This window comes from Larimichthys crocea, chromosome VII (assembly GCF_000972845.2).
Source record: "Larimichthys crocea isolate SSNF chromosome VII, L_crocea_2.0, whole genome shotgun sequence".
Taxonomy (NCBI): domain Eukaryota; kingdom Metazoa; phylum Chordata; class Actinopteri; family Sciaenidae; genus Larimichthys; species Larimichthys crocea.
This window is the reverse complement of record NC_040017.1, coordinates 22,931,939-22,942,094: the sequence shown is the minus strand read 5'-3', so window position 1 is coordinate 22,942,094 and position 10,156 is coordinate 22,931,939. Positions and strand designations below refer to the sequence as shown.

The 10,156-nt window shown below is 41.1% G+C and overlaps 1 protein-coding gene and 1 pseudogene across 1 annotated transcript in view; both read right to left on the bottom strand.

Moving 5' to 3' along the window:
- Positions 1–4,517, bottom strand: part of LOC104923289 (spartin-like) — a 12,975-nt gene extending 8,458 nt beyond the window's left edge. The window contains exon 1 of the mRNA XM_027280406.1: positions 4,497–4,517. The gene's annotated coding sequence lies outside the window, so the exon portion shown is untranslated. The remainder of the gene's footprint in view (positions 1–4,496) is intronic.
- LOC113746074 (spartin-like) overlaps positions 1–4,571 on the bottom strand; it is a 4,726-nt pseudogene extending 155 nt beyond the window's left edge.
- Between the last annotated feature and the right edge of the window lie 5,585 nt (positions 4,572–10,156).

Genomic DNA, 10,156 nt, shown 5'->3' with positions numbered 1-10,156 from the left:
TCCCCTAGGAAACTGGCTGACTTTGACAGCTCCCCTGTTGCTTGCTTGGCGACATGGAGACCTTTGGGTAACCGTGGGGGCTGACGTGGGCGGGTCTGTCCTCTGGTGTGATGTGTTCTCGGAGTTTAGACGCCCCTTTGTGAATCGCTGCCTGTAAACTCAGCACCTTTCACCAGGCCCCAGCTTAGCCAGGACGCACCTGAGAGGAACACATATTGGGATAGTTACGTGACATGTTTTCCTAACTAACTAACTCACAAGGATAATTTAGGGAGAAGATGCAGTTTGACCTCACCTGACAGGATCCCACTTGCTACCTTTTCACTCCACTCAGGCAGTGGCTTATCGTCCTCTGTCGCTGTCGGTGCAGCCTCCTCAGGCGGAACAATGGGCCCTTCTGACTGAGATTAACGCTTTCGGCATCTTCATCTGGAGCCTGATCAAAACAGACACATTGGTTAGCTGCGGTAAGATGAATACAGACAACGTGGGCTAAAAATAAGACCTACTTGTCAGTCAAAATCTTTGGATGCTTTATCTGCCACTTTGGGCAAGCTGTGCACATCTCCCTGAGATCTTGCCTCCAAGTAACCCCACAATTCACACAATAGCTCGTCTTATATTCTGGGCTTCTTTGTACAATGCGCTATTTGTTTGCAAAAAGAGGCTACCATTTGAAAAATGTCCCTGTCAGTGCGGTCGAAACAGTCTCTCCCTTTGTGCTGAAAACATCAAATCTACTCGACATAAAAATGAAAGCAAAAAGTAAAAAGTGCCTACTTGCTCATAGGAACCACGTCCATAGAGACGATAACTAGCCTGACTACACCACTCAAAATGACCTTGCATGGCTCGATCGGAGCCATCGCCTTTCCCTCCATCATGGATGAACCGGCACTTGCCTTTCAGCTGAAGCTCTGAGGTTGTTCTAACTGCTGCAGATAAGAGCATTATAACCGATTAATTCTCCTCACCTGCCTGTGTCAAATCCCCTCAATGCTGAGGCAGGGGTAACTTAAGAGATGTGTGCCAACTCAGAAGAGTAAAGCAAGCGTTTCATGCCAGGACAAGACAATGGAAAAAAACTTCAAAATCCTCCAAAGTCTGTGCCTCTCAAACCGCAACGTAAGCAGTAAACTTTGTCATGAGGGAACAGATTTAATATCTTGAAGCATTTCCTGTGATTGCGAAATGTGTTTGTGATGATTCACTTGGAGGGTGGAGGGTGGAGGGTGTTTAGGGGCTGTCGAACAGCAGTCCTAACACAAGCTACTACCAGATGAAAACTTCTGGCACACTTTTTTATCAGCCTGCTCTTTCAACTGCATTTCAACACACAAAAACATATTTTTATGTGTGGAGGACAAATCTATTTCAGTGGTCGCCCTGATTTAAAGAGATTCTTCTGTACGGGAAACACTTATTGTGGTGATAAGTCAATATTTCAGTTGAAGCTCAAGTATTATTCTTGTATTACATTGATATTATGGAAGAAAACACTGTGAGTGGCATCTCCGCTTTAAAATAATATCCATAATAAAAACAGCTTAAAAAAATAAATGAGGTTTGAGCTGCAGATGAGAGGGACATGATATAATGTACAGGCCCCATTTGCATTTGTTCCCTGAAGAAGATGTCTAACCATGTTGTCTTTCTGTCACAGATCTGACTGCACAGCAGCACTGACCTGAACCCTGAGATCAGTCATCTGAGACAGCAGGTCCTGGAACAGCACTCTGTCTGCAGCAGGCAGCTCAGAGGATACACCACCCCCCACATAATGCCGGGCGCTGGCGCCATCATGTCCGGAAACCTAAACACACCAGTGTTACAAAGCAACACCGGGGAGTTTACGGCCATCAGTGGGTAGGCCAGTCACACACCTGTCCGGAAGCAAATGAGAGTTAACAGATAAGAATGCATGAGCTGGAAAATGAAATGATGTGTATGTCCAACATGTGTCCTAATATTTACATGTTTTGCTTCACATGTGGGTTTTCAAACATAACCTCCAAAATGACTTCCTGTGCACGTCTTATGGTGATTCTGATTAGTGTGACACAGTGAACGCCTCGAGAGAAGACAAACCAGAGGACACGGTCTCCCTCTGACTGCTGCATGTCTAACAGGATTATAGGGCATATCAGGCTAAGCAGGGTTTAGATAATTACTCGCACTCATGTGATTCACCAGTGTCACCCCTACCCCACCCCACCCCACCCCGCAACACCACCACCTGGGAAATTCCCCAACTAAGAGTCAAATTTCAGTCTCATGATCTGCTGTCAGAGTATCGGGGCTGGGGGGGGGGACAAACACTGCTGATGAAAACTGATCAAAAACAGGTTAAACGAGTTAATGTATTGATTTAGTCCTCTAACAAAAACCTTCACATGGCTTCATGTGGTCGCTTATCTTATCGCTTGTTGTAATGTTTACATGCAGTTTGACCTCCACATTTACAAATCACGTCGTTCAAAGGCCAAACTGTGCGCCCATTCATACCTGTGACTGCGCAGAAGAAGAGAAATATCTGGTGAGCGTCACAGAATCATCTGTGCAGTTGGTATGTCCGACTGATAACATGGATGTTCCCATGAGAAAAAGATGCAGGTGCACGTGTATTCTACACTGTTCAGCTGTTAATGTGAAAAATAAAAAGTCTTGGCAGGGCTTTTTGCTTTATGACGCATTTTAAAAGCTATTAAAACTGATCTCACACCAGCGATAAGTTCATTCATTGCATCACTGCCAGGTATAATTGCAAAAGCAGACTCGTTACAGTGTGGCACAGCCCAGCATGATGACGATCAAAAGCATAACTCACATTATTTACAAGACCCTGAACTCTGGTCCTACAGAAAAGAGAAGCGCTTGTTTTAGTGGCGGTGTTCACTTGAATGCGACGGTGGGCTTCTGTTATAATTTACATTACAACATGTTTGTATGGTCTGAGATCAGAGCTGTATATATGGAGGGAAGATTCTGTCCAGTAGGTTTTGGAATAATGATCCCGATTGTGGATTCCCAGGAGGATGACATCATGCAAATAAACCCATTAGGATTGGGGCACTAGAGTAAACAACGCTCACATGACCCCGTCCATAAGATGAGGGGCAGAGATCCTTAACAAGCCTATCTGATCCTGCTGATGACTCACAGTCTACAGGTCTTTATGAGCCGAGCAATAATCTTGTAAAATTAGGTTAAAGGGCGCGGACGAGAGATCTGGTGATGACATGGCCTTTCACTTGTTGCATCAGACAAAGCAGGGCAGTGGCGGGCAGGCCTGATCCGGTCCTTTCAAGCTTTTATGTGTGTTTTCATGTGTCGATCCTGTTACCTGCAGAAATGCCGGTGGTCTGTCGGGCATGTTTTCAGTGCGATCACTAGAAACTTCACCAGGCGCAGGTTGCCCGGGTACGATGGAGCGCTCACTTGCCCTTCAGGCGTGACAAAGATATCTGGACACCGTGAGGGATGTACAGCGCTCCTCTCTTCTCACCCTGCTCTGCGGAGATGGCGTTGAGTTGGACGTACGGCTGTAGAACTCGTCTCCAACCAACGACATTTCCCCTGATTCTGTCCCGTACGAGATAGACAGATGGCCGTCAGCCGCCTGAGGAGAATAAAACCGGAGGCTGTTCACTGGCCTGCCTCCTACGGCTCCTGTTGCCTGGCCATTGGCAGAAAGCAGGTTTGATGGAGCAGGCCTCTCTGGCTTCTTTGGGTGAAGACCTTCTGCAGACATGTCCGTACCACCAGGCCGCTCGGTGTGGGTGCAACTCCATCGTCAGGGTGGTCTCGAGCACCGGCCAGGCGTGGTGATGTTGTTCAACGTCTCCTGCATCTTCTGCTGCATCCGTCTGGCTGATTCCCAGGTGCTGCCGACACACTCCTCTCCCTGCGAAGCACGCTGATGGCCCTGGGAGGTGCTGCCGCCCTCGCTGTACAGCTCCAAGGCCTTCGCCTTGTCTCCGCTTCATCCGCCGTCAGCCCTTTGTTGAGGCACTCGAAGGCTCTCTCATAGCCATCTTTGATCACTTCCAGCCTGGCGTTGTCGAATGCATCTTGTTTGGCTTTCTCCATCCCCTCTGAAACAAAACAAGACAGTCACAGCTTCAGTGTATCCACACAAACAGCTGACACAGCCCTGACTGACTCTCCACACTTCCTAGTACCTACCAACCTTTACTTTGACTTCATCCACAACCAGAAGTCACTTTCAAACACCTCAGAAACAACAAGTGGCGTCACATGACTCTCCAGGTGTCTGCTGTCAAAACAGGTGAGCTCATTTCTGATGTTATTGTACCAACTAAATACGACACCGACGAGTCTGTGAGGAAAACCACTGACGCTCTCCACGCTGCTACCCCACAGTTTGCAGCTTGCTTAGCCGGTCAGCTGTGTCGTATCTCCCGTCAGGTCGGTCCTCCGAGCCGCAGAAACGTCTCTGGGTGAAGTTGAGAGTGACTGATAGAAAGCTGCTGGACCTTTTCACGTGACGTGACGTGACGTGACGTGACGCTACTCCCCACAGTACTGACCCTCAAACCATCGTGACAGGATGTCGATCTTCTTTTATGTTTACTGGCAGTCGGCATCCTTAATGTTGCATTTACTGCCATCTGCTGGACTTTACTTCTTTCTTTGGATTAGTCCAGTTGAGAAATCTCACAATGACTTTCTCCCTTCTCTGGATTTCCACATCCTGCTAAACTCTTGAAACTATTTCCACTGTTCCTGTCTTCTGCAACCTGCCATCATTTCTTCTTTCCATGACAAGCAACCATCACATGCTCCACTGTCTCTCTCTCCCCACATCTACACCAACCAGTTGGATGTTTTCCTAATATGTTGAGTGTTCTATTCAATCTACTGTGCCCTATTCTTAGTCTGCTCATGGTCATCTGCTCTGCTACCTCTCCAACTTCACCTTGTTCCAATTTTGTTTCCATTCATTGATTATTTCTTTCCATATCACACTTTTTCCTTCTGCTTTTGATCATTTTTACTTTCATTCCCACATCCTCTTTCTTTACTGCCTCCTTTGCAATTTGATCTGCTTTTTCGTTCCCCTGTATCCCTAAATGAGCTGGTACCCACATGAACGCCTCAACAGTATTTCATATAATATTTCCTAATGTGTTTTTGCGGATCTATTTTTAATGCTCAAGAGTGATTTTGAGATTGAGTCACTACATATAACCGTCCTCCTGTCCACCCTGTCCTCCACCCATTCAACTGCCAACAGTATTTATTATTATTTTATTTTTATTAGAACTTTGTTTAATAAAACAAAGGAACAAAGGTCACATACAAAACATTCACAAAAACATTCCACATGTATATTCTACACCAGGGGGACAAAGAGTTTACATTATATATTTAAATGATAGCTTTTTGTCTTATTAGAAAATTTAATGTACTGCCTGAGCTCACTGTGAAAGGCAACAAAAGATGGTTTTCCTCGAGTAAATTTACACTTATGAATATTAAATTTTGCCATTAGTATGATGAGATTGATAATAAATGTTTCGTTTAATCTTACTCTATTTTTGTTCAAGTCAAAGAGCCCAAATAGTACATCCCTACAACAACTTAAAATCATTATCAAATTTTTTTAGCAATAAAGTTACAGATATCAGTCCACAGACTTTGGACGAAGGGGCAGTGGCAAAACAAATGAGTAACTGTTTCAATATGTTCAGAACAGAAAGTGCATTTCACATCAATATCTTTTTTGAATCTTCTAACAATATGATCATTGGATGGATAACATCTATAAATTATTTTAAATGAAACCTCTCTCACTTTATTAGTTAACATATATCGGTTGGGTAAGAGCTAGATCTTCCTCCAGTCAGTGTATTCCAGGAATTTATTCCAGTATGAGACCACGAACAGTAATCCAATTAATTTGTTGCTATTACCATGGTTACCAGACAAACAAGCTTTCCTTACAGGGGTGTCCTAAAAAGGACAGCAGGGACAAATGTTGGGTTGAGATCTAAATAACATGCAAACACCAGATGGGATTGCTCCAAAAACTTTGGCAAAATCTGCAGGTGATACAGGGATATTATATTCAGATAGGAACTCATTACTGCCAGCAGTCTTATGTCGAAACTTCACTTGGTGGCTTTTATCGGTTGCAGTTCACAGCTGTGACCACTAGATGGCAGCAAACACTCATACTAAATACACTAGACTGGACAATTGAATTCAGCGTTTTGTTGCCATCTAGTGGCCACACATGAGAACTACATTACATTTATTTTACGTCAAGTTTACGTCAATGCAGAGAACTATACACTAACACGTCCTGGTGCAGTCTTTCAAAATAAAGTGACAAAAATGGAAACCTAACTACATGTAAGACTTCCGGTAAATACTTTCAAAATAAACTGGGCAAAATGTCAGAGGTATCATGAAATCGTGCTAATTGTTCTCTGGTGGTCTGATGGTTTGTTTAGTTGGCAAAAAAACAAACAACCCTTAAATCCACAATACCACTAATGATAAGAAACAACATAAAAACTACTTTTGAAACAAAACATAACATTTTCAGACTAAAGATATTCCTTAAAAAACATAAACAGCTTTGTTTTTTAAAGGCTTTGAACTTTACCAATCTGTTTTTGTTCTGACCTCATCTCAAAGGGCAACCCAGCTGCAGAGAAGGTTTTCATTCCCACACATGACCCGACACTTCTTTGATTAATGTGTTCAGGAGGTGAACACTTTAACCTTTCCATGTTTGCTGGCCACCCACAGCCGGATTGGAGCAGGGAAATCTGTTTATTAGGCCTCTGAGTCACAAGCTCAGGAAAAAACACTGGTCAAAGAGACAGGAAATCAGCACTCTGCTCAAAAAATGTCATATACACAATATGGTTGTTTGACGATGTTTCCACTGTTGGGGACAACAAGAAACAATCGTTGCTACGTAATATTGATATTTTAGATTAATTAGATACTCTCTCAAGACCAAGGGGTGGAGAGTACTTTCCATTCTTCTGTCAAATCTCTTACAGTAAATGTCGACCTGTTGGGAAAAATTGTGAAAAGTTGCTCTAATTAATCAAATAACTCCCAACAAATCACTGCAGTAGAGGAAAAGAGAATATTTGGAAAACATAGCAGGCCACGTTGGGCTTAGGGACACACATTAATATTCTTTAATCTACTGTAAAGAGTTCACTTGAACTTAATAACTGTGGAAAATTTTGAAATGGCAGAAATCACACGTGTGTGCAGACTTGTAGTACTTTTTTAGCTGCAGTAATTTAATCTTTACGGTTTTAATGATTTTTAACACAACCTCATAATAAACAGTCATCATTTATTCTTTATTTGTTTTTAACATGGTAACTGCTCCATTTTCTTTTCCATGACGCGCCAAACATAATGGCCCCCATGAGTAGTTATTATTAAGTAGTCACACGAGGCATTCGTGCTGGTATCAGATAAAAAAAGTTAAATATTGTGAAAGTGTATTGTTATAATATGAAGTCTGTGTGAGCATCACAGTGATGTAAATCATGAACATCAGCTTGTAGTTTAATTCAAACTGTCAGTACTGGTATCATTAGACTGTATGATTACTGATAGATGAGGATTAAAATCAACAGAGGGCGCCAAATCCAATCTCAAATGGAAAGATCTGATGAGCCATGGAACTGGAGACAGTGATGTTTATACTGCTATGAATTTAAGTTCATCAAAACTTATTAGAGCTCTGATAATTGAACCATTTTGCACGAGCATGGAAGTGATTAGACCTGCAGCTTGGTAGAAATGCCACTAAAGACCATTTAATTGCCTTTTTTCAGCACGGGCATCAAACAGAAAAAGTTACAGCCATAAAAAAAAAAAAATAAATCAGCAGTGCAAGCCAACATGCATAATTAACTAAGAAGTAATTGTTTTCACAAGCTTTCATGTCCCTGTTTTATTATTCTGACTGTCGCCAGTTATCGCAGAGATTGTCCAGATAGTCTGTGGGAAGAAAGGCATGTGTTAAACATCAGTCTCATCAGCAGTTTGACAGATTTCCAGCACCGGCATCCTGCACAGATACCACAGCACAGAGGCCAGACTGGACACGCTCGTCACACATGTGGAAGTAATACTCTATGACTTTAGCACGCGTTTATATCCTGTTTAATTATGTCTATTTTTGTTTTTCAGCACAAACTAATTCTAATAATTTAGAAGGAATTCAAGCTATTGTCTTTAAAATTCTGGTACTCATTATTTTTCTTGTTGTGCATAATACCACAACAGAATGAGTAAAAAGCAATTTTATGATGATTTCCCTTTGAATGAATTCACAGTAAATACACTACACAGTAAAATGTCTTTGTACTTTACTGTTGTAGTATTTATTTACGAAGCTCTCGTCTATGCACATGATACGGTTTATTATGCATGTGCATTGAACTCTGCTCCATAAGGAAGTTGTAAATTTGCTGCTTTGTCACGGTGAGCAGCTGAAACAGGCTGGTGACTCCCATCTTTTGTCTTTCATACTGGGTCACATATGAGCAACACATGTGCCTACTAGTGTATAGGAAGGCTGTTTGTTTCAACTCTATAGAGTCATACATGAGATTTGGTCAAAACAATAAATCTGTCAGGAAGATATCAGTATAGTAATGTAGTTTCCTTTTCTACCAATGTTAAAGAAAGATTGAACAAGTCGCTAATGATTCTAGCTGTAGTTTTAAAGGTCATAATAATGCTTCACCGCCAGTTGTTGTTCTTCATCACCAGTTGCCACACACAGATGAAGGCACGTCAAGCTTTCATTTAATCCAAAAAACACCCTGTCAGCATTCTTTGCACAGAATGAGAAGATTTATTTATTAGAGTATTTCAAAACTCACTGAGAGGAACGATAACACGATGATAAATGGGAGCTGATAACTCGGCCAACATTTAAATGATATTCTTGTGCTTGGTGAAAGAGAAAAACTAAAGTCATAAAATTCACTAAGCTGTATTTTCATAAGTTTTCTCATCAGCTTAGTTGCATGAATAGTTCATACATATACACATTATTCATAGAAGGATTCAGAGGATGAAATCAGACATGAATGTGCAGCTCCATGGATCTCTTCCACAGCACTGCGATTAGCTCTCATAATGTTACTTCTCCTCATTTAAAAAAACATCATAAAACTGTTTTGCCCCAGTTTCCCTTCATCTGAACTCTTGTTTTTCTAGACTGCTGGTCTTCAGTGAGCACATCCAAACATATCATTACATTTTCATCATTAGTCATAGTCATAGGCCAGTTCGTACTTATTTCTTTCTTCTGTTCTTTCGTCCAGATTTTATTATTTCAGTTATGGCAGTCTTTTATATGGCACTTCAGATATAAAGGTTTCATAACTTATCATATGCCATATAAATATGTTATGGTCTATGTTATGTAAGAATTATGGTCCAAAGTAATGGATTGTGTCACCTAATAATACGTGTCTCGTTTTTTGTATGCCTTTGAAATAAAGACAGGGCACAGGTCAGAAGAAAATATGCGTAAATGCAGAGAGCTGTGTCTCAGGTATTCATCTTACTTGTGTAAACCGGCCTTTGTGGTTCATCTTCCTGCAGCAAAACCCATAAATTATGCAGCTCCATCATCAGCCTTTATAAGTTAGGTCTATTTGTGCGTATTTAGTATCATAAATAAAGATTTCAGACATCTAATGTTGAAAATGATACTTTTTCTAAATCGTGTTTTTCTTCGGTTTATTCGTCAGCTGAAGTGGTCACTTAATGATTAATGCTGGTAAACTCAAACTTTATTTTATTTATATATATCATATTATACAGAGCAAGAATAAAACAGAAGTAGACAACAAAAGAAAGAGTCGAGCAAAATGGATAACACAAAAGTGAAATAGGTCAAGTTAGACCATACAATTATAAAATGTATAAAAAAATGTATGTAAAAACTACAGCAATAAAATAAAATATATATGTCATCACTATTCTAACTTATAGAGCCCATTAAAAAAGCTATCAACATCACAAGATATATCACTGCAATGCCATATGCAGGTAATTAAATAGGCATGAAAACCAATTAGTACAGATGTTGAATTCAATATGATACAATGTATCCTATCATCAAGTATTCGAT